Source organism: Phyllobates terribilis, unplaced genomic scaffold, assembly GCF_046119375.1.
Source record: "Phyllobates terribilis strain yellow unplaced genomic scaffold, ASM4611937v1 Scaffold_2__4_contigs__length_985480577, whole genome shotgun sequence".
Lineage (NCBI taxonomy): Eukaryota > Metazoa > Chordata > Amphibia > Anura > Dendrobatidae > Phyllobates > Phyllobates terribilis.
In genome coordinates this window covers 347,802,837-347,828,581 of record NW_027362762.1, presented here as the reverse complement: position 1 = coordinate 347,828,581, position 25,745 = coordinate 347,802,837, and the positions used below count along the sequence as shown (strand labels likewise).

Here is a 25,745-nt window from a genome sequence, read left to right as displayed (position 1 = left end):
TAATATTTACATGCAGCTGAACAGTGGGTCCTAAAGTGTATGTTACTGGTGGGCTCTTGGAAACCCAATCTAACACTGCTCTCTTTCTTCATTTGTATAGGAAAAAAAAAACATAGTAAAGATGTCTGTATCAAGGGGTGGAAATTAATTTTTGAGGGGCCACATGAGCAAATGTGACTGTTGTGGAGAGCCGAACCAATAGGCTGAAATTAATTATGCTCAATAATAACACTAACATATTATTTACAATTATAATTAATATTTTAGATTGATATTATCACTTAATATTGAGCAGAAATAAGTATGCTGACATTCCCCTATGTATAGCATGAGCCCCCACACAGCCTACCTACAAGTATATACAGCATGAGCCCCCACACAGCCTCCATATATACAGCATGAGCTCCTAAATAGCCTTCTAATACAGTATGATCCCCCACATAGCCCCTATATACAGTATGAGCCCTCATATAGCCCCTTATATACAGTATAAGCTCCCTATAGTCTGCTACATGCAGTATGAGTCTTCACATAGCCTCCAATATACAGCATGAGCCCCCTCAAAGCACAATATATTCAGTATGAGCCCCCACATAGCCTCCTATATACAGTATGATTCCCCACACTGCCTCCTATACACAGTATGAGCCTCCACATAGCCCCTTATATACAGTATGAGCCCCCACACAGCCCGCTATATTCAGTATGAGCCCCCAAACAGTCTCCCTATATACCATATGAGCCCACACACAGCCCCCTATATTCAGTATGAGCCCCCAAACAGTCTCCCTATATACCATATGAGCCCACACACAGCCCCCTATATTCAGTATGAGCCCCCACAAAGCCTCCTATATACAGTATGATTCCCCACACTGCCTCCTATACATAGTATGAGCCTGCACATATCCACATAGCCCCTTATATACAGTATGAGCCCCCACATAGTCTCCAATATACAGCATGAGCCCCCACACAGCCCCCTATATTCAAGGCATCTAATTTTACCACAAAAAACTGGGAAAACTTTTTGACTCGAGTATAAACCTAGGGTGGGAAATGCAGCAGCTACTGGTAAATTTACAGTATGAGGCTGCACGTATCTCCCTATATACAGTATGAGGCCGCACACAGCTCCCTATATACAGTATGAGGCTGCACGTAACTGCCTATATGCAGTATGAGGCCACACGTAGATCTCTAAATACCGTATGAGGCCGCACGTAGATCCCTATATACAGTATGAGGCCGCACTTAGATCCCTAGGTACAGTACACACACGCAGTCACGCACACATGCAGTCACACCAGCTGGCACGATGCACACACAATCATGCACATGCAGTCACACACGCCGTAATATATACACATGCAGATTTGCACATATACAGGTCGCAGAAATGTGCCCACATGCAAACATATACAGACATACACAAAGACACATACAGACAAACATATTTGAAGACATACAGAATAATACATATAAACAGACATATCACACATACATAGATAAACACAATCATACATACACACAGACACACAGGGGGTACATTGGGAAGCCGTCATCTCCATCCCCTGGCTTGTCTCCGTTCCAGCTCCTCGCCGGTGGTAAGCAGCGGTGCAGGCAGAGCTCACTGCCTGACGTCACTTCAGCAGACACTGCTGCGCACAGGGACATGTCTGCTAGCTGTGACGCAGTCGGGCCAGCACACAAGGAAGTTTAAAGGTTCTGTGCTGGCCTGGCCGAAGAAGAAGCAGGGGCCACCCACAGAGGCTGCAGGCACCCACAAATGAGCGGGAGAGACCGGAGAACACCCGCACTGCACTGGAGAATAGGTAAATGGGACCTTCACTCAAGTATAAGCCGAGGGGGGCTTTTTCGGCATACAAAATGGCTGAAAAAGTCGGCTTACACATGAGTATATGCGGTAAATGAAACTAGCTGTAAATTGCACTTTTTGGCTTATTACACAGGGAAACATGTTCTGCTTTTCTTTTTTTTAAATGTCCAAAGCACATGTCTATCTTTAGCAGATGAGAGCAAAACCCGGCATGTGTAATATAAATGTCATGTAAAATAATAAAGTAAGTGTGATGTATTGACCTAAAACAGATACAATCCAACCTCCCTCCCACATGTGAAGACCAAAGAAAGCAGGAACTGTAGCAAGACTTTTGTGGCTATTTGGACCATGAAGGAGACGGTCTGTAAAAATGTCGACAATTTTAATGAAAGTCTTTTATTTTTTTTTTAACCTTGTTTCTTATTAACATAAGCAGCAGGATTTAAAGCAGTGAAACATGACCCGTGGATCCTGTGTAATTCCAGTGTGCTGCCTGTAATGGTGGGAGGTTGTGTCAATAATGGAACTTGTTGACAGACTGAATGTCCTGTTTTCATTACCGGAGAGGGAGAAGCTGCAAATTCATTGCTGTGAAAACTCCGAAATAAAGCAGTTGAAATAAAATGCTGCTCCATTATCAGAGGTCCAGATATATTCTTGGCATAAACCAGGGTTGTGTTTTTTTAGTTTTCCAAATATTTAAGAAAAGTTTCCCGGAATAAACCAATTATTGCAGTTAAATGAAAATAGCTACAGATTACTTGAATCAGGGCACAGAGGCGGATTAGGCAAATAAACAAGGATGTTGCCCAAATGCACTTGCTACATGTGATCGGAATATAAAACACGGGTTTTGTCTGGATTTCCTGTTGGAGCCTCTTGTGTTGGGAGGTTTTTTTTTTTTAATCAAATTTCAATGCTCTGCCACTAGAAAACAGGTGCACACTCTGTTCATAAACAGTGAAAGGCGCGCATCAATAATTCAGATGATTAGAGACCTGTTTAATAAGCTGTTTCTAATAAAAAAATCTATCTTTACACGCTCAAGCATTACATCGGCTGATGAAATGTCTACAAGACTTAGAAATATTCATATTGCACGGGGCTGTGCTGTATATAAATATAGCAGCATAACATTCATATAATGAGCAAAACAGTCTTCACACATCAGCGCCAACTCTTACCACCTCAGCTACACTTCAAGAAGAACTACTTCTAATCCAGGGCCAGATGTATCACTGATAGCTTCATTATTTATCCGATCTGTCTCTGAAAATCACCATAGACAAGACACAGAAATTCTTGGGCTTCAGGGTGGATTCACTCAGCTCTTATAGAAAAGGTAACAGAATAGATTTTAGAGGGTGTTTTATATTTAATTAGTATTAAAGAACTGACAAACCAAATTAGACATTATTTATTTGATTACTATTAAAAGTATACCCATATCAAAAAATCTCAAGAAGAATCCCAAACTAATACGAAGTTTGGATAGTTCCCAAACAGGAGGTAACACTAGTATATGATCATAGAAAAATAATTTATATGTGATACCCACGGAGAGTATTGATGTATGACCATAGATTATTATTTAGATGCCATGACCAGTGAAATTAGGCTAAATAATTGAGCAAGAACCCAAATATTGACAGTAAAGGGTACTTGATCCTGAGCCTAATATTAGACCCTGATGTGAAAAATCTGATCCCTACCTGATGGTGGAGGTTGGCACCCTAGAAGGCAACGGTAATGGCGCCCCCACTCGGAGAAGGCTATCCCTAAAAATGAACAAACAAATCTCTCACAGGCACTGCAAGCTCCAGGTCTCGGCAGCTTCACAGGACAAAGGAAAACCACAGGAGCCACAGACCATCAAACCATACACTAATGAAGGCAGCAAGAGGCACAGGTAGCGGTGCTCAGCTTACAGAAAGCAATGACTATAGTGCAGAAGGAGAAATATAGCGGCACTCGATACCACGTAGGTGGTAATATTTTATTCCAAAGGGCCTTCAGGAAGCGTGTGCTGACTAGCACTCTGTCTGTCCTGCTTTGTTTATTCGGGCTGGAATAAAAGATTAGCACCTACATGGTATCTAATACTGCTATATTTCTCCTTCTGGACTATCACTAAAAATGTCCCTTTATGAGCCCTAGTAAATAAATAATTATTTATCACATAAAATGATAGCAAAAAAGAAGAAAAAAACTTATCTTTAATGAGCATGATTTCCCCTACACGTCAGGAGACCAAATCTCATCGTTTAGGTCTAATTGCCCACAAATTAAGACAGTGACAGAGCACAGATGGGTTCACTTGGGCCATGATTTTATGCCACTGACTGAAAAATTCAACATTAACCCCTTTAAAGCCTGGGGTGTAATAGTACGCACCAGGCCATCACCCCCGATTCAGTGAGGGCTCCGGCGATGAGCCCGCACTGAACCGGGCACATGTCAGGTGATTTATACAGCTGACATGTGCCCGCAACAGCCGCGGGTGGAATCGCGATCCACCCGCGGCTGTTAACCAGTTAAATGCCGCTGTCAATCTCTGATTGACAGCGGCACTTACCCCGCCCATTGGTGACCCGGTCACGTGATCGTGGGTCACTGATGGGTGGGCATGACAACCCTGGGTCTGCAGCAGACCCCAGTGTTTGTCATGTACTGATCGCTATGAGCGCCACCTAGTGGTTGGCGCTCATAGCACAGGAGCATTTCTGCTACATAGAGGTGATCTGCTCATCACCTCTATGTAGCAGAGGCGATCGGACAGTTGCTGCTTCTAGTCTCCTATGGAGACTATAGAAGCAAGCAAAAAGTGTAAAAAAATGTTTTTAAAAATATTAAAAAAACGTAAGCTTAAATCACCCCCCCCTTTCGCCCCATTCAAAATAAAATAATAATTAAAAAAAACACATACACATATTTGGTATCGCCGCATTCAAATCGCCCAATCTATCAATATAAAAGAATAATTAATCCAAATGGTAAACGGTGTATCGAGCAAAAAATTCTAAACGCCAGAATTCCATTTTTAGGTCGCTGCAACATTGCAATAAAATGCAATAACGGGAGATCAAAACATCGGATCTACCCCAAAATGGTATCAATATAAAAATAAGCCCTCACCCGGCCCCAGATCCCAAAAAATGGAGACGCTACGGGTCTTGGAAAATGGCCCCTTTTTTTTTCTTTTTTTTTTTTTTTAGCAAACTTTGGATTTTTTTTTTACCACTTAAATAAAAAAGAACCTATACATGTTTGGTATCTACAAACTCGTAATGACCTGGAGAATAAGAATGGCTGGTCAGTTTTAGCATTCAGTGAAGGTGGTAAAAAAAACATCTGTGGTATTGCACTTTTTTTGCAATTTCACCGCACTTGTAATTTTTTTCCCGTTTTGCCGTACATGAAATGGTAAAACCAATAATGTCATTCAAAAGTACAACTCGTCTCACAAAAAATAAGCCCTCACACGGCTGTATTGACGATAAAATGAAAACGCTATGGCTCTGAGAACAAGGGGAGCAAAAAACGAAAATGCAAAAACGGAAAATCCCAGGATCCTTAAGGGGTTAAAATATCCATGTCTCACATCCAGATTGGGATGTGATTTGCTGTGAATTGCTACAAAATTGCTGTAAGTTTCACCACTGGTGAACACAGCTAGAACAGAGCCCCGGTGCCCTCTTGGGCCCCTGTCGCACCAATGATATTTTCACCCCCGAGTTTCACCCTTTGCATATGCAGGTGTTCTATGGCACTGCAAATTCCCTTCTAAATCTGCATCAGAATCAGCATGTAAGACATGCATATTTTGTAACGAATTTCTCAGCAGAGTAAGGCTATGTTCACACGTTGCGTTTATTACGCAGGTAAAACATGCTCTCTTGGCAGTAAAGAAGCAACATAAAAAAAGCAGGTTTTGCTGAGTTTTTGCCCCGTTTTTGCTTGTGTATGCTGATAAAGTTGAGTGCATTAGTGCATAAAAAAAAAGAACCTGATACAACTTCATCAGGTTTTGGCACCAAAAGCGTAACTGCGTTTTTTGCTGCATTTTTGCTGTGTTTTCGCATTACCCACTGGTTTCAATGGGTGAAAAACGTTGCAAAAACTCTGAAAAAACGATGAAATAAGTGACATGCTGCATTTTGCAAAAACTCAGTTCTTTGACAAAACAGTCAGGAAAAAACAAGGTGTGTGCATGAGATTTCTGAAATCACATAGACTTTGCTGGTGCTGGAATACGCAGCTGAAAATTTGCACAAGAAACTCATAAAAAAACGCTGCAAAAACGCAACGCGTGAACATGTCCTAACACTATCGTCTGTGGTAATTCACCTTTACTCTCTGTCAATCAAGTACATCCAGCATTAAATAATTTTTTCTATCTCAGCCTTTTATGGTGCAAACTCCTAGATGTGTGGCTACAGAAACAGCCTAAAGACTCCAGGATAGGAATAACCCATTAAAAGATGTGACTCTTTGTAAATTATTTGCATTCGCTTTGGCCTAAAAATGTGTGTTTCAATTGGGTTTCATTGATAATTTTTCACTGATTGCCTTCTGTATCCACTGTGTTGCACTGTCTATTGCTAGCTAAACAATTAGTAAACTGAGCGAGCTTATTCTGACAGGAAAGATTCTAACTCTTATCTTCCTTGTCACGCGCTCATTGTGAATCAAATGTGTCTCAATTGCCAAAAAAAAGGCTTATTATATTCTGAGATCTCCCAATCCCATGACATATTAAATCTATGTGCCTTAAAGCGCCCCTGTCAGCAGGATTGTGCTCAGTAAACCACATACACTGTCAGGTGGACAACATTACACTGATTAAAATGATACCTTGGTTGATGAAATCCATCCTGTGGTTCTTGTGTAATCTTTTGTTTTCAGTTTGGAGATAGTGATATGCTCGTGCTCCAGGGCGGCCTGTGGGGGGCGCTCTATCTGGTGTTCTGCTTACATATTCATCTGTATGCTCTTATGCAGGACTGCCACTAGGAATTTCAGGGCCCCATATTGTCAAAATTTACGGGCCCCCTTGAGACTCCACCCAGTCTCCACCCCAGCTCTGTCTCCACCCCTTGAACCTTCCACAATCCCACCGCCCACTCTTGGAAAAACTACAGTCTGTGTAATGCAGGTGCCGGAATGCAACACACAGAGACACAAGGCGAGGACAGTCAGAGATGAATATAAACGGTTTATATATATATATAGATAGATAGATAGATAGATAGATAGATAGATATAACAGGTATTCTGAACAAGGGAATGGCAACAGGGGTAATGAACGGTAATTTGAAATATTAACAAAATACAAAGTCTCTCAAGGTAGTGTGGTGCACCCAATCATGGGAGTTACCACGTCAGTTCTTTAACTCTGTATATGGCCCTAGCGGGGGTCACCAGTTATTCCCGCTAGGCCGAAAGTCTTTTCCGGACAAAGTCAATTAAATCACGTTTAGCTTCTTCTGTCCCAACCATTCCTCTCCCAACCTCTGTTCCCATTCCTCTCTACGTGAACAGTAGAAGTGATGGCCCTGTTCACGTATGCAGCTCCTCTGCTCTCACTGGTGTGACTTTCCTGGCTCAGCAGTCTCCCAACTCCTCTCTTCCTGGCCTTTGGAGGCAGTCTCTCAAGCTGTGGATAGGGGGGTCCAGACTTCATCTATCGGCGGGCGACGTCAGGTTCCGTGAACTCACTCAGCACCACAAGCAGGTTCCGACTCTCCTCAGTAGGCACAGCACTCGGGGCAAATCTGTGAGGGATTTGGAGCTCATCCACCGGTGTCCGGCTATGGCACCTCGCAGGCCTCTGGCTTAGGCCTGCCACACGGACTTCTCAGCACGTAGTGAGCACGTCTGCTCCTCTCTGCTGCTTGGCGCCAAAACCCCCTCAGGCTTGGCGCGCTGGCCTCTTATATCCAGTAACTCCTTCCTGGAAGTCACCTGACTGGGTCCAGCATCTAAATCTGCTCCCCCTTCAACTTCCCTTGTACATTTTGGTTCCGCTTGACTGTGCCTGACCAGCAGATGGCAATCTCTCTCCATCTTTGAAGCATCCTGTAAGAATTATCTTAAAGGCTCTCTTGCCTCCATTACATCTGTACCACGTCTTCACCAATCACACATTAGCAGTTCCCATTGAACACCAGATCACATACATGGCCAGCAGCTTTTGTTTTGGCCAAAAGATTTCTTAAGCTGCCACCAGACAAGGCAGACTGTTCTGGCAGAGCCCTACTGTACTCTAACTTATTAAACATATCTTAAAAATATCCAATACTCTTTTTTTAGGTATATTTTATTTATTTTTCTTTAAGGGAATGTGTCACATACATTTTTTTAACTAATTGTAACCAGATTGTGCCAATTTTTTTATGTTCTGTATTTTTGATTGCAGATTCCATCACTCATTCCCTCCCTTCCCCAACCAAATTGTATAAGAGAATCCTGAACGCTGCCGCCTGATGCTGTAATTCGGCATTTGGTTTTGCAGCATCGCTCAGGACCATCCAGTAGCTTATAAGTTTTGGTTGTGGGTTGGAAGGGGGGAGGGAATGATTGCATCATACAATTGTTAGAACTCTCCTGTTAGGTTTTTTCTATCTTGCTGGTCACATGACCTTTTTTGCCTATTTAATCCTGCTCCGCCCTCCTGGCCTTGCTGGACTTCATTGTAATTTCTACTCTTAAGCTAGCCTGGTGCTTAGTTTCCTTTCTCAGTCAGTTTAGCTTGGTCTTCGGACCTTTATGTTCTATGTTGTGTGTTTGTCTTTTACTGCTACAATTTCTGCTAGGAGGTGTCCAACTTTATCCCAGTCCCTAGTTCTTGTAGGGATCCCTCCCTTGCATCTATAGGTCTTCGTACAGACTAGCCGAGGACTTTAGTGGGTCTGATCGCAGGATCAGGTTCCCCGTTACATCGTAGGGATCTAGCTTAGTTCTATTGTAGGGACAGATCTCCTTTCTTTCCTTAGTGCTTGTAGCAGATCATAACAGTAAGTCCAGCCCAAAAATATCTCTAAGGAAAGACCTCCAGTTTCCATCATGGTGTCGGTTCAGGATTTGGCTCAACGCCTGCAGGGACTCTCTCTGGAGGTGGCCGAGCTCCAGCAACACGTGAGTAGCTGTTCTGGAGCACATTTTGTGGAGCCAAAGGTACGTTTGCCTGATTTATTTTTTGGTGATCAACAAGAATTTTTTTCCTTTAAAAATGCTTGTTTGTTGTATTTTCGTTTGAGACCCAGATCCTCTGGTGATGAATCACAGCGCATAGGGTTCATAATGTCACTTTTGCGCAAAGAACCTCAGGGATGGGCCTTTTCTCTCCAACCTAGTGATCCATGCTTTAGATCAGTGGATAGTTTTTTTTCTGCTTTGGGTTTGTTGTATGATGATCCTGATTGTGTCTCATCAGCTGAGACTGAATTGAGACGTTTGAGGCAGGGATCAGGTAATGTGGAAAAATATTGTTCTCACTTCCGTCGGTGGTCTGCCCAGGTGGGGTGGAACGATTCAGCTTTGAAAAGTTTGTTTCTTGCGGGGCTAGGTGAAAGGGTTAAGGATTTGCTGATTGCTTATCCCACACCTGGAAACTTTCAGGAGGCAATGCAATTAGCTATACGGGTGGACAGGAGACTGCATGCAAGGGTTAATGAGAGTAAATCCTCTGCCATGTCAGCTCCGAGTCTTGAGAGGGTCTGTACTGACATTGGAGAGCCGATGGAGATTGGGGCGATGGCACCCCGCTCTCAGGAAAAAGACCGCAGGTCTTCTGAAGGTTTGTGCTTTTATTGCGGAAAATCTGACCATTTTATTAAGAACTGTGTGCTTCATATGAACAAAGAAAAAAAAAAGGTCAGTCACGCCCGTATAGCCTGTTTAAATACTAATGAGGTATTTCTTTCTGCTACTACTGCTGCTCAGGAAGAATTAATTGAATTTCGGGTATTTGTGGATTGTGGTTCTACTCTGAATGTGATTGATGGGGGATTCTTGGAAAAACTTAAATTAAAACCCAAACCTTTGTCATCCCCTATTGCTGTGGTTTCTGTCGATGGCTCCCCCTTGAAGAGTGTCACTCACAAGGTCTGTGAATTTCCCCTCACTATTAATGGTATTCACCAAGAAAATTTGGATTTGGTAATATTAAATAATTTGCATTCTCCAGTAGTTTTGGGGTTACCCTGGTTAAAATTGCACAATCCTGTACTGGATTGGTCTACCAATGAAATTAAGTCCTGGAGCCCTAAGTGTTATGACAAGTGTTGTAACGGACGTATTGCTGCGGTGGAAAAAGGGGAATTACCTGTACCTATTCAGGATTTTTGGAGAGTTTTTTCTGAGGAGGAGTCACAAATTTTGCCTCCCCATAGAGACTATGATTGTACCATTGAATTTGTCCCTGGAGCGACTCTTCCTAAAAGTCGTTTATTTAATCTTACTATTCCTGAGAGAAAGGCTTTGGAGGAATACATACAGACAAGCTTGGCCGCCGGTCACATTAGGCCTTCCAAGTCTCCTGTGGCTGTTGGATTTTTTTTTGTTAAAAAAAAGAACGGCGGTTTACGTCCTTGTCTGGATTTTCGTGAGATTAATAAAATTACTGTACGCAATCCTTACCCACTGCCATTGATTCCTGATTTGTTTAACCAGTTAATGGGGGCCAAGTTGTTCTCTAAAATTGATCTCCGGGGGGCATACAATTTGTTGCGCATGAAGGAGGGTGATGAATGGAAGACTGCTTTTAACACTCCTGTGGGTCATTTTGAGAATCTGGTTATGCCTTTTGGTCTTACCAATGCTCCAGCATTTTTTCAGAATCTTATTAATGACATCCTTAGACCTTTGATCAGCAAAAATGTGGTTGTGTATTTGGATGACATTTTGATTTATTCACCGGATCTTGAGTCTCATTGGCGGAGCGTATGTGAGGTATTACAGTTATTAATTGACAATTCGCTTTTTGCTAAGCTGGAGAAATGTGAGTTCGCTGTACAGAGAATTAGTTTTTTGGGCTACATTATCTCCAGCGAGGGCTTTGAGATGGACCCGGTGAAAGTTCAAGCTGTGCAGGAATGGCCTAGGCCTATTGGTTTGAAATCGATATAGAAGTTTTTGGGTTTCGCCAATTATTACAGAAAATTCATTAAAAAATTTTCTATTATTGTCAAACCACTGACCGATCTCACCAGGAAAGGTGCTAATGCGGTTCTGTGGACTACTGAGGCCATTGAAGCTTTTATGTTTCTAAAGGAGAGGTTCAGCTCTGCTCCCATCCTTATGCAGCCTGATGTGACTAAGCCATTTTTGGTTGAGGTTGATGCTTCTTCTGTGGGGGTCGGTGCGGTGTTGTCTCAGAAAAACAAGGATGGAGTACATCCCTGTGCTTTTTTTTCAAAAAAATTTTCTGAGACTGAACTTAATTACGATATTGGTAATCGGGAATTGCTGGCTATTAAACTCGCATTTGAACACTGGCGTCATCTCTTGGAAGGTGCTGAATTTCCCATTCAGGTTTTCACTGATCATAAAAATCTGATCTATCTTGATGCTGCCAAGCGCTTGAATGCCCGTTAGGCTAGGTGGCCACTTTTTTTCTCGCGGTTTAATTTTTCCATTACTTACATCCCGGGTACCAATAATGTTAAAGCTGATGCTTTGTCTCGCAGCTTTTCTCCCATGGTCGGTGCTGAGGAGGAGGGGAGCATTTTACAAGAAGGTGTTGTGATTGCTGCATTGGACTCCGTTTTGGAAGATGAGATTCTTAAAGCACAGGAGAATGCCCCATCTAACACTCCCCATGGGAGGTTGTTTGTGCCTAGGACCTTTAGGAGAGATTTGTTTGTTGAGTGCCATGAGTCTCGGTTGGCAGGTCATCCAGGAATTTCTGAGACCAAGAGACTTGTGGGTCGCAGTTTTTGGTGGCCTGGATGGCAGAAGGAAGTCATTAAGTGGGTGCGTCAATGTACGGTGTGTGCTAGATCTAAGTCTTCACATACTCCTGCAGCGGGGTTGCTTTGCCCTCTGGAGGTTCCTAGTGCACCTTGGACACATCTGGCTATGGACTTTATTACTGACCTTCCCCCCTCTGAGGGTTTCACAGTCATCTGGGTGGTCGTTGACCGTTTTAGCAAGATGTGTCAGTTGGTTCCTTTCATCAAACTGCCCTGCGCTAAGACACTCGCTAAGGCCTTTGTCAAGGAAATTGTCAGACTACATGGCGTTCCTACTGACATTGTTTCGGATAGGGGACCTCAGTTCGTGGCTCGTTTTTGGCGTGCTTTTTGTGACAGGTTGGGAGTTCATTTGTCGTTTTCATCCGGATATCATTCTGAGTCTAATGGCCAGACAGAAAGGAAGAATCAGGATGTTGAGCAGTTCTTGCGTTGTTTTGTGGCAGACAATCAAGAGGGGTGGTCTGAGTTTCTGCCACTTGCTGAGTTTGCTCTTAACAACCATACATCCTCTTCTGCTGGTTGTTCGTCTTTTTTTTGTTGTTCTGGGAGACATCCGTCTTTTGGGTCATTCTCCAAATTGGTATCGGCTGTGCCTGAGGAGGAGAGTTTTTCCGGTGATTTGGAGAGAGTTTGGACGGATGTGCATGGTAATCTTCAGGAGGCTAACAAAAAATCTAAGAGGTACTTTGATAGGAAACGGCAAGAGGTTTTGTTTGCTATTGGTGACATGGTTTGGTTGTCCTCTAAGAATCTGCGGTTGAGGATTCCTTCTAAAAAATTGGATCCCAAGTTTGTAGGGCCCTTTAAGGTGCTTCAGGTAGTTAACCAATCTGCTGTTAGGTTGGAGGTTCCTACCTCCTGGAAGATTAATCCGGTGTTTCATGTTTCTCTGTTGAAAAGAGCTTATGTGTCGGATGGAGACGCCTCTGCCACTGTTCCTCCGGTGGTGGAGGACGGGGAATACGAAATTTCCCGCATCCTAAATTCTAGACGGTATAGAGGGAGTTTGCAGTATCTCGTCGCTTGGAAGGGTTTCGGACCCGAGGATAACTCATGGGTGAGGGCGCATGATGTTTCTGCTTCCAGACTTGTCAGAGCGTTTCACAAGAGGTTTCCTGATAAGCCTGGGCCTAGGGGATCCGGAGGATCCTCATAGAAGAGGGGGTACTGTTAGAACTCTCCTGTTAGTTTTTTTCTATCTTGCTGGTCACATGACCTTTTTTGCCTATTTAATCCTGCTCCGCCCTCCTGGCCTTGCAGGACTTCATTGTAATTTCTACTCTTAAGCTAGCCTGGTGTTTAGTTTCCTTTCTCAGTCAGTTTAGCTTGGTCTTCGGACCTTTATGTTCTATGTTGTGTGTTTGTCTTTTACTGCTACAATTTCTGTTAGGAGGTGTCCAACTTTATCCCAGTCCCTAGTTCTTGTAGGGATCCCTCCCTTGCATCTATAGGTCTTCGTACAGACTAGCCGAGGACTTTAGCGGGTCTGATCGCAGGATCAGGTTCCCCGTTACATCGTAGGGATCTTGTTATGTTCTGCTACCAGAGCTAAGGAAAGAGAGGAGATCTGTCCCTACGATAGAACTCAGCTGAATCCCTACGATGTAACAGGGGACCTGATCCTGCGATCAGACCTGCTAAAGTCCTAAGCTAGTCTGTACGGAGACCTATAGATGTGGGGAAGGAATCCCTACAAGTACTAAGGACTGGGAGGAAAATGGACACCTCCTAACAGAAATAGTAGCAGACAGACGAACAAACAACATATATAGAACATAGAGGTCCGTAGACCAAGCAAACTAACAGAGTTAGATACAGAGCACAGGCTAGCTAGAAAGTAGATATACAATGAAGTCCAGCAAAGCCAGAAGGGCGGAGCAGGATTAAATAGGCCAACAAGGTCATGTGACCAGCAAAGGAAAAAAAACCTAAGAGCAAGGTTCTAACAGTACCCCCGGATCCTCCGGATCCCCTAGGACCAGGCTTATCAGGAAATCTCCTGTGAAACGCTCTGATAAGTCTGGACGCGGAAACATCATCCGACCTCACCCAAGAGTTATCCTCGGGACCGAAACCTTTCCAGGCCACAAGATACTGCAAACTACCTCTATACCGTCTAGAGTTAAGGATGCGAGAAATTTCATATTCCCCGTCCTCCACCACCGGAGGAACAGAGGCAGAGGCGTCACAATCCGATACAACAGCTTTTTTCAACAGAGAGACATGAAATACCGGATTAATTCTCCAGGAGGTAGGAACCTCCAACCTAACAGCAGATTGGTTGACAACCTGAAGCACCTTAAAGGGCCCTACAAACTTGGGACCCAATTTCTTTGAAGGAATCCTCAACCGCAGATTCCTAGAGGACAACCAAACCATGTCACCAACAGCGAACAAAACCTCCTGTCGTTTCCTATCAAAGTAGTCTTTAGATTTTCTGTTGGCCTCCTGAAGATTACCAGGCACAGCCGTCCAAACTCTCTCCAAATCACCGGAAAAATTCTCCTCCTCAGGCACGGCAGATCCCAACTTGGAGAACGACCCAAACGGCGGATGTCTCCCAGAACAACAAAAAAAAGGCGAACAACCAGCAGAAGAAGATGTATGATTGTTCAGAGCAAATTCAGCAAGTGGCAGAAACTCAGACCACCCCTCTTGATTGTCTGCCACAAAACAACGCAAGAACTGCTCAACATCCTGGTTTTTCCTTTCTGTCTGGCCATTAGATTCAGGATGATATCCGGACGAGAACGACAAATGAACTCCCAACCTATCACAAAAGGCACGCCAAAAACGAGCCACGAACTGAGGACCCCTATCAGAAACAATGTCAGTAGGAACGCCATGAAGTCTGACAATTTCCTTGACAAAGGCCTTAGCGAGAGTTTTAGCGCAGGGCAGTTTGACGAAAGGAACCAAGTGACACATCTTGCTAAAACGGTCCACGACCACCCAGATGACAGTAAAACCCTCAGAGGGGGGAAGGTCAGTTATAAAGTCCATAGCCAAATGTGTCCAAGGAGCACTGGGAACCTCCAAAGGACAAAGCAACCCCGCAGCAGGAGTATGTGAGGACTTAGATCTAGCACATATAGTACATTGACGCACCCACTTAATGACTTCCTTCTGCCATCCAGGCCACCAAAAACTGCGACCCACCAGTCTCTTGGTCTCAGAGATTCCGGGATGACCTGCCAACCGAGATTCGTGACACTCAACAAACAAATCTCTCCTAAAGGTCCCAGGCACAAACAACCTCCCATGAGGAGTGTTAGAAGGGGCATTCTCCTGTGCTTTAAGAATCTCATTTTCCAAAACGGAGTCCAAAGCAGCTATCACAACACCTTCTTGTAAAATGTTCTCCTCTTTCTCAGCACCGACTATGGGAGAAAAACTGCGAGACAAGGCATCCGCCTTAACATTCTTAGTACCAGGGATGTAAGTAACGGAGAAATTAAACCGCGAGAAAAACAGTGCCCACCTAGCCTGACGGGCATTCAGGCGCTTGGCAGCATCAAGATATATCAGATTTTTATGATCCGTAAGAACCTGAACGGGAAATTCCGCACCTTCCAAGAAGTGGCGCCAGTGTTCAAATGCGAGTTTAATAGCCAATAATTCCCGATTACCAATATCGTAATTCAGTTCAGTCTCCGAAAAAATTTTTTAAAAAAAGGCACAGGGATGTAATCCATCCCCGTTATCCTGAGACAATACTGCGCCAACCCCCACAGAGGAAGCATCAACCTCAACCAAAAACGGCCTAGTAACATCAGGCTGCATAAGGATGGGAGCAGAGGTGAACCTCTCCTTGAGATACACAAAAGCTTCAATGGCCTCAGAAGACCACTGAACCGCATCAGCACCTTTCCTGGTGAGATCAGTCAGAGGTTTGACAATACTAGAAAAATTTTTTATGAATTTTCTATAGTAATTGGCGAAACCCAAAAACCTCTGTATCGATTTCAAACCAATAGGCCTAGGCCATTCCTGCACAGCCTGAACCTTAACCGGATCCATCTCAAAACCTTTGCTGGAGATAATGTAGCCCAAAAAACTAATTCTCTGTACAGCGAACTCACATTTCTCCAGCTTAGCAAAAAGCGAATTGTCCATTAATAACTGTAATACCTCACGCACGCTCCGCCAATGAGACTCCAGATCCGGCGAATAAATCAAAATGTCATCCAAATACACAACCACATTTTTACCGATCAAAGTTCTAAGGATGTCATTAATCAGATTCTGAAAAAATGCAGGAGCATTAGTAAGACCAAAAGGCATAACCAGATTCTCAAAATGACCCACAGGAGTGTTAAAAGCAGTCTTCCATTCGTCACCCTCCTTCATGCGCAACAGATTGTATGCCCCCTTAAGGTCAATTTTAGAGAACCACTTGGCCCCCATTAACTGGTTAAACAGATCAGGAATCAATGGCAGTGGGTAAGGATTGCGTACAGTAATTTTGTTAATCTCACGAAAATCCAGACAAGGACGTAAACCGCCGTCCTTTTTTTTTACAAAAAAAAATCCAACCGCCACAGGAGACTTAGAGGGCCTAATGTGACCGGCGGCCAAACTTGTCTGTATGTATTCCTCCAAAGCCTTCCTCTCAGGAATAGTAAGGTTAAATAAACGACTTTTAGGAAGAGTCGCTCCAGGGACAAATTCAATAGAACAATCATAGTCTCTATGGGGAGGCAAAACCTGCGATTCCTTCTCAGAAAAAACTCTCCAAAAATCCTGAATAGGAACAGGCAATTCTCCCCTATCCAAAGCTGCAATACGCCCGTTACAACACTTGTCATAACATTTATGGCTCCAGGATTTAATTTCACTGGTAGACCAATCCAGTACAGGATTGTGAAATTTTAACCAGGGCAATCCCAATATTACTGGAGAAGGCAAGTTATTCAACACTACCAAATCCAATTTCTCATGGTGAACACCATTAATAGTGAGAGGAAATTCACAGACCTTGAGAGTAATATTCTTCAAAGGGGAACCATCCACAGAAACCACAGCAATGGGGGATGATAAAGGTTCAGGTTTTAAATTGAGTCTTTCCACGAATCCCCCATCAATTACATTCAGAGTAGACCCACAATCGACAAACACCCGAAATTCCATTAATTTTTCCTGAGCAATCATGGAAGCAGCTAAAAATACACCCTTGGAATTTAAACAGGCAATACGGGCATGACTGACCATTTTTTTTTCTTTCTTCATACGAAGCTCACAGCCTTTAATCAAATGACCAGATTTTCCGCAATAGAAACACAAGCCTTCAAAAAATCGACGGTCTTTTTCTTGAGAGCGAGGTGCCACCGATCCAATCTCCATCGGTTCACCACTGTTAGTACACACATTCTCATAACCAGAAACTGACATAGCAGAGGATTTGCTCTCATTAACCCTTGCACGCAGTCTTCTATCCACCCGTATAGCTAATTGCATAGCCTGTTGCAAATCTTCAGGTGTAGGATAAGCAATTAGATAACCCTTTCACTGAGCCCAGCAAGAAATAGACTTTTCAGAGCAGAATCGTTCCACCCTGTTTGAGTAGACCAACGACGGAAATGAGTACAATATTTTTCCACATTACCTGATCCCTGTTTTAAACGTCTCAACTCAGTCTCAGCTGATGCGACACGGTCAGGATCATCATATAATAGTCCCAAAGCAGAAAAAAAACTATCCACTGATCTGAAGCATGTATCACTAGGTTGCAAAGAAAAGGCCCACTCCTGAGGCTCTTTGCGCAAAAATGACATTATGAACCCTACGCGCTGGGATTCATCCCCAGAGGACTTAGGTCTCAAACGAAAATACAATAAGCAAGCATTTTTAAATGAAAAAAATTCTCGGTGTTCACCAAAAAATAAATCCGGCAAACATACCTTAGGCTCCAAGAAATGTGCTCCAGGACAGCTACTCACGTGCTGACGGAGCTCGGCCACCTCCAGAGAGAGTCCCTGCAGGCGATGAGCCAAATCCTGAACCGACACCATGATGGAACAGAAAAATCTTTCCTTAGAGAATTTGCGGGCTGGACTTACTGTTATGTTCTGCTACCAGAGCTAAGGAAAGAGAGGAGATCTGTCCCTACGATAGAACTCAGCTGAATCCCTACGATGTAACAGGGGACCTGATCCTGCGATCAGACCTGTTAAAGTCCTAAGCTAGTCTGTACGGAGACCTATAGATGTGGGGAAGGAATCCCTACAAGTACTAAGGACTGGGAGGAAAATGGACACCTCCTAACAGAAATAGTAGCAGACAGACGAACAAACAACATATATAGAACATAGAGGTCCGTAGACCAAGCAAACTAACAGAGTTAGATACAGAGCACAGGCTAGCTAGAAAGTAGATATACAATGAAGTCCAGCAAAGCCAGAAGGGCGGAGCAGGATTAAATAGGCCAACAAGGTCATGTGACCAGCAAAGGAAAAAAAAACTAAGAGCAAGGTTCTAACAGATCTAGCTTAGTTCTATTGTAGGGACAGATCTCCTTTCTTTCCTTAGTGCTTGTAGCAGATCATAACAACAATCACATACTGAAATGGTGGACAAATTAATACATGGACTTAAGTTAGCTACTCACACAGTCAGTGGCACCGCCGCCGCGCCCACCGCCCAGTCAAGAAGAAACTAATAGTCGCCTCAGCCTGCCCACCACCGCCACCTGCCCACCGCCGCCGCCACCTCAACCTGCGATCACCAAATTAATAAATGTAAACAGGATATATTATTGCATATTATATATATTCACCGATTATGCACTACCAAAAATATCTTTATTGGTGTTCATTAAAAACCTATAAATTCTAGACTATAAATACACCTTAAAACATAACTCAAAGTGATAATATAAAAAAATTATCAAGTAGTCAAGAGTAAAGAGGGGTGTAGAGGGCGTCATCCTATTTAGCAACTACTCGTCCCTATCTGTCTGTGGAGGTTGGCACCCTCTTGAAACAAAATTGGCGCCACCCGCTTCGCCGCCACTCACCTGAGTCCCCTCAGCAGCCTCCCCGTCACCAGCATCCCCCTCATCAACCTCCCCTCAGCAGAATCCCCTCAGCAGCCTCCCCTCAGAAGAATCCCCTCAGCAGCCTCCCTCTCAGCAGCCTCCCTCTCAGCAGCCTCCCTCTCACCAGCCTCCCCCTCACCAGCATACCCATCACCAGCCTCCCCATCACCAGCATCCCCTCATCAGCCTCCCCTCATAAGCCTCCTTCTCATTAGCCTCCCCCTGACCTGCCCCCCCCTCAGCAGCATCCCCTCTGCAGCCACCCCTCAGTAGCTCCCCTCTCCTCAGCCTCCTCTCAGTAACCTCCCTCTCATCAGCCTCCCCTCAGCAGTATCCCCTCAGTAGCCTCCCTCTCATCAGCCTCCCCTCAGTAGCCTCCCTCTCATCAGCCTCCGTTCAGCAGCATCCCCTCAGTAGCCTCCCTCTCATCAGCCTCCCCTCAGCAGCATCCCCTTAGCAGCCTCCCTCTCATCAGCCTCCCCTCAGTAACCTCCCTCTCATCAGCCTCCCCTCATCAGTATCCCCTCAGTAGCCTCCCTCTCATCAGCCTCCCCTCAGTAGCCTCCCTCTCATCAGCCTCCCCTCAGTAGCCTCCCTCTCATCAGCCTTCCTCTCATCAGCCTCCCCTCAGCAGTATCCCCTCAGTAGCCTCCCTCTCATCAGCCTCCCCTCAGTAGCCTGCCTCTCATCAGCCTCCCCTCAGCAGCATCCCCTCAGTAGCCTCCCTCTCATCAGCCTCCCCTCAGCAGCATCCCCTCAGCAGCCTCCCTCTCATCAGCCTCCCCTCAGTAGCCTCCCTCTCAGCAGCCTCCACTCAGTAGCCTTCCCTCAGTAGCCTCCCTCTCAGCAGCATCCCCCTCACTATCACACACAGACACACTGCCCACCGCCTCCTCAATAACAAACACACACACAATGCCTTGTCTAACACACACACACAGACACACACAATGCCTTGCCTGAGACACGCACACAGACACACACACTTACCTGTCCGGCTGCTGCCATCCCCACAATGGATTGAAGCTGAGCGCACACAGCCGCGTAGCCTGTCACAGGACCATGATGCACCCAGCCACGGATTAAAGGTACAGCACTCATTTCCGTCCGCCGGGTGCATCATGCGCAGAGCTGCTGTCCCTAAGGGCCCGGTAAGCAGAAGCAAAGAGAGCGACCTCACAGCCAGTCCTGCACTTGAGGCACCTGCATCCGTCATAGCTTCATAACATGTGTTGGCAAAGTGGTCATATGGGGTGATGAAGTCATGACATGCATCAAGGCCTAGTCGATGCTTGTATCACCGGTGAAGAGAAAACCGGAGTCTAAGGAGATTCGTCAAGCAGCGAGCAAAAGACTAGCAGAGATCTGTGCCAGCAGGGACGGATGAGGGGTGGGGTAACTATTGTATATTGTTGCTTTTTTTAACCCCTTCCAAGGCCATTGTTAATTATTTCTTGGGGGCTGGAGATCTCAGAGCATAATATGCATTTTTGTTTAATGGCAATCGAGACATTTGATTCACATTGAATAAATTTAATGTGGGTTGAATTCTTCATCCAAATTTGAATTTTGTCAGTTTCACTCATCTCTAATGTCCTTGGCTAACCTTCTATGAGTGCCAGTTTGGTAGCATATTACTGTGTACAGCTGGCATTATGGAAGAATCATCTGGCAACCATTCTAGTCACATCCTGAGTGCCTGGATGTTATAAGTAAATACTCAAGTATGTATTAAATTTACATTGTGTCAATAATATAGATGATTAATTTTTAAAAAATTCAAATTCACCAAGTTCAAATTTTTCCCAAAAATTAGATTTGCGGTGGATACATTTCCCGTGAATCACAGGTGCCTTAATTGTCCAGAAAAGTTGTGTATAACACTCTAAGATCTACTAGCACTGTATCTAACCCCTTTCAATCTACAGTATTTAACCCAAACATAGCCTTTTGTAATATTAAAGTGACCTCATTATGGAAACACATGTTAACCTGGTAGTAACCCACAGTCAATTTAATAACACAGTGCACTAACAAACTTTTAATGTTTTTTAAAGCTAAAAAATGGTCTAAAAGTTTGCTATTTGTGATCAGGCAGACTGCTCTGGACAGAACACTATTTCAAACTGATGGTGTCGCTGTTAGCAGTAACATCATTCTACTGTGACTGAGACAAGTGATGTGCCATATATCCCATAATGCCCTCAACTTCCTCCACACAAATGTGCTGATATGGCCTGCCCCAATGGCTGGTGCTAGTGGTGGTGGAGGTGATACTTCTGTCAGCTCTCACATTCTTAACTGTATTATGGGATTATTTTCCTATTACACTGCCCAATCGATTGCCATTGTCACTTTTTTTACTGTACAGTTTGTACAACACTGTAATAAACTTTTGACAATCTTTTCAATTTCAGTTATACAACATTTGCCAAAAAGTTTTCTTTAAAAATGCTAGGTAGGTAAGTACATGTACAGAAAGCAAAATATAGAATCAGGCCACAGTAAAGGTGTGGTATGTATGGTTGTCAAATTGGACTAGTAAAACAGAAATTCACAGTTAAATACTTATATTATTACATTTTTCTTTCAAAATTTGTTTCAATGTATTTAAAACCCCTTCTCAAAAATGACAAAATACATCATATCACTGATTAAGTACACTTAGTCTGCACTATTGCTACCACCTCTCCTATCTCTCTCCCATCAATTGAATATCTGTATTATTTTCAGACAACTATACTCTTCTTCTTCAGTGCTGCAGTGAAACAACACATTACTATGTGGAGTATTTTTCCAATGTTAAGCAGTATGGTTTTCTCTTCCTGTCTCTATTGGGGAGCTGCGAGCTCGGACGTTCTCTCATTATCCCAAAACTAGCCTAAAATGGCTGCTGGTTTCCCTGCACAGGCTTTTATTCAGGCTATTATAGTCCTTTCTGATTAGCTGTGCTATGCTATGTGAAGTGATAGCTGCAAGGCATTATGGGGAAACCCACGTAGTCATGCTTGAAATTTTGTCAACTTTCTGTGATTGATACCATCTTCTGCAATGTGTAAAAAGGTGTCTAGAATTTTTGGCTATTTGCTCAAATAAAATCGCAAATTGTTCAAATTTGATGGGACCTGCGAATTTCATAAAATTTAACTTGAATTTGACTTGAATTAAATAGATTCAATAATCTCTAGTAACCACCATTTGCTTTCAAAGCAGCATCAATTCTTTTGGGTACACTCACATGCCGTTTTTAAAGAAACTCGGCAGGGAGGTTTATTCCAAACATCTTAGAGAACTAACCACAGATATTCAGGGTGTTACAAAATAATTTTATAATATTTCACGCACTAACAAAATTCATCAGTTGCACACATAACACTGGCACTCATAAGAAAACAAAGGGCACAGGTTACTACTATTATAATTTTCATCTCACCTTTTCAGAACATTTCCTTTCAAACCTGGATTTCTACTGGCAAGTGGTCAAAAATAATTTTTTTTTAGTAAATCTGTCATCAATCTGCTGCAGAGCCAATCTTAACATTTTATAAGACCCCGTGACCTCAGTAAGGTGTGCCCTCATATACAGTTCATGATGACAAAATAAATACAGTCTCATGAACACTTGCCGAGTGCCATTCTATTAAGCAGCAAAATGAGTCTGCTTATTTTACTGCCAATTATTTTATTAACAAGAAACTTTGCTTAAAAATAAATAATTATTTATTCAAAAGACTTCGTAGACAATATCTGTAAGTGTTGTAGAGGTGCTGGTAGTTTATACACATATGCTGCTGGCACTGGTCTATGTCCACCATACTGAAGTACGGTACATTGATGGTGTACAAGTGATGTCTATTGCAGATGCAAAACAACCCCTTCAATGTTGGACTATTTGCAATATAGCATAAACTCAATTTGTTACCTCACTTATTACACAGGTCTACAAAAAAATTATTTTTTCAGGTGACAAGGTGTTTTGAATGGATTTAGGGTATTTTGAGGGTCCTGAATTCAAAAATCCCATTACTTTTGCTGAATTGAGTTCTAGTTTTTTAAATAATTCATCCATGAAAATAATGCATTCCCCAATGCTACTTGTGTGTGATAACAAATGTAATAGCTTTTGGTCTTTTGACTCTTTAACAGTGTCTTAGGTAATGAAATATCCCATATAACTATTTTGCATATCAATTTGTAGGCTTACAGTGCTGAAAAAGCGACATTTTAAAGCCAGAATAGTTAGTTAATTAACTATTAAATATCTCAGAAACTAGAGCCAATCTGGCAAAACTGAAGTCATGTTCTTAACTTAGGGATGAGCGAACCCTAACGGTAAAGTTCGGGGTCTGTACCAGACACCTAGTGTCCGTTACCGAACCCCAAACACGGACTTTTTAATGTACGTCCGGTTTCCTGTTCGGGTTCGCCAGTCTAATAAAGCTTGTTGAAAGGCTGCAGCGCAGCCAATCAACAAGCTTTTAGATTGTGGACACTCCTAGAGCCATCACAGCCATGCCAAGTATTGGCATGGCTGTGATCGGCCATCACAGCATGTGACTTGGCCTATATTAAGGCCGAATCACGAGTGCCGCCGCCATTATGCTCTCATTAATGTAGGGATAGGACGCAGCTGGAGTGAGGGATAGATTCGGACTGTGCACTCTGCAAAAAAGCCACTGTGTGTACTCTGCAACCCATATCTGTAGGAGTACTGTGCTAAAAGCCATTGTGTGTACTCTGCACCCATATCTGTGGAGTACTGTGCTTTAAGCCGCTGTGTGTACTTTGTAGCCCCTGCCTTTTGGAGTACTGTGCTTTTAAGCCACTCTGTGTACTCTGCACCCCCCACCTGTGGGAGTATTGTTCCTTTAAGCTGCTGTGTATACTCTGCACCCCCCACCCATGGGAGTACTGTTCCTTTAAGCCGCTGTGTGTACTCTGCAACCCCCCTGCCTGTGAAAGTACTGTGCCTTTAAGCTGCTGTGTGTACTCTGTATCCTCTGCCTGTGGGAGTACTGTGCCTTTAAACCGCTGTTTTTTTTTAGTAATCTGGGGAAACAAATAATTGGCATCGACCATCTCGTTGCCATTTATAGGCCAAGGAAATTATTTTTCAAGACCACTGTGTGTTTTCTAGTAGTGCTGCAAATAAATAATTGGCATCAGCCATCTCGTTGCCATTTATAGGCTAAATAAATATTTTTTCTGTACCTGTACCTCTGTCTTTTCTAGTAGTGTGGCAAATAAATATTTGACATCAGCCATCTCGTTGCCATTTATAGGCCAAAGAAATATTTCTTCTGTACCGCTGTCTTTTCTAGTAGTGTGGCAAATAAATAATTGGCATCAGCCATCTCGTTGCTATTTCTAGGCTAAAGAAATAATTTTTTAGGACCGCTATGTGTTATCTAGTAGTGTTGCAAATAAATAAATCTACTCTTCCGCCATTTGTTTGCGAGTAGTGTTTATAAAAAATACTTCCAAAAATGAGAGCATCAAATAGGGGACGTGGACATGGTGCTGTTATAGCTGCTGATGGTGGGGGTGTAGTTGATGCAGGGAGAGTACATGGTCGTTCTGTACCTGCTACGTGTCCAAATACAACACCTTCCTCTGGTGTACGCAGGCAACAGGACGTTATGCATCCTTTTGTAGCCCGAATACCGCTGCACAAATAGTGAGGTCACAAGATGTTGAAAATGTGTTAGATTGGATGGCTGAGAGTGGCTCTAGTTCCTTTGCATCTTCTACCCAGTGCACTGTAGAAAGTGCACAGTTGGCACCTGAGGACCATGGTCATCTGGCTTCAACTTCATCCCCTTGCAAATCAGAAAAGCAGTCTGAGCCGCAAGTCATGCAGCAGTATCTTCTGCTTTTTGGTCACTACGCTGGCTGGGTTCCATGGCCCATCCACCTTGCCCTGCCCCAGAAGTGGAAGAGACTGAGTGCACTGATGCCCAACTTCTTGTTAGGTTGGAGGATGAGTACGTGGGATGGCTAGTGCACACAATCAGTGGACCACCGCGGCACATGTTATATGATGACGAAACTCAGTTGTCAACGGCAGCATCTTTCTGCAGTATGCAGACCGGCGAGGAGGCTGTGGACTGGGATCAAACAGCAGACAGATGAAATGTTGCTGCAAGTGAACCTCAAACCCGGCCTAGTGGTGTGCGATAACGGTGAAATCTCGTAGCCACTCTGGGACTAGCTGGTTTCATGTACAATCCTTGCCTGGCACATGTGCTGAACTTGGTGGTGGTGCAGAGCTTCCTGAAAAACTACCCACATATCTTGGAACTGCTGCTGAATGTGCGGGCAGTGTGTGCGCACTTTTGGCATTCTCACCCTGCTGCTGCTGCTCGCCTGTCTGCGTTTCAGCCTCACTTCTGCCTTACCACTCACCGGCTGATATGCGACGTACCAACAAGGTGGAACTCCACCTTACATATGCTGGAGAGACCATGCGAGCAGCAGCAGGCAATAGTGGAGTTTCAGCTGCAGCATGCACGGCTGAGTCGCTCTGCAGAACAACACCACTTCACCACCAATTACTGGAACTCCATGCGGGACGTGTGCCGTCTTGCATTGCTTCGAATATTCCATCAATATGGCCAGCGCTGATAACGCCATGATCAGCCTTACTATACCACTTTTATGCCTGCTGGAAAAAAAGCAATTCAGGCCATGATGGTTGAGGTGGTGGGACCAGAGGAAGAGGAGAAGCGCCAATTCACACCGTTATCAGACCTGTCACCCACACATGGCTCCGAAGGTGGTTTACTGTCCCAGCAATGGCCAGGTACCCATCTGTACAGCCAGGGGACAGTTTGGGAAGATGATGATGAGGAAGAGGATGAATAACAACCATGTTCAGAGCTTGGTGGCA

At 43.8% G+C, this 25,745-nt stretch overlaps 1 long non-coding RNA gene across 1 annotated transcript in view; it reads left to right on the top strand.

Moving 5' to 3' along the window:
- Nucleotides 1-1,638: 1,638 nt before the first annotated feature.
- The window catches only part of LOC141252024 (uncharacterized), a 58,451-nt gene continuing 34,344 nt past the window's right edge, over nucleotides 1,639-25,745 (top strand). The window contains exon 1 of the long non-coding RNA XR_012313504.1: nucleotides 1,639-1,835. This is a non-coding gene — a long non-coding RNA (uncharacterized lncRNA). The remainder of the gene's footprint in view (nucleotides 1,836-25,745) is intronic.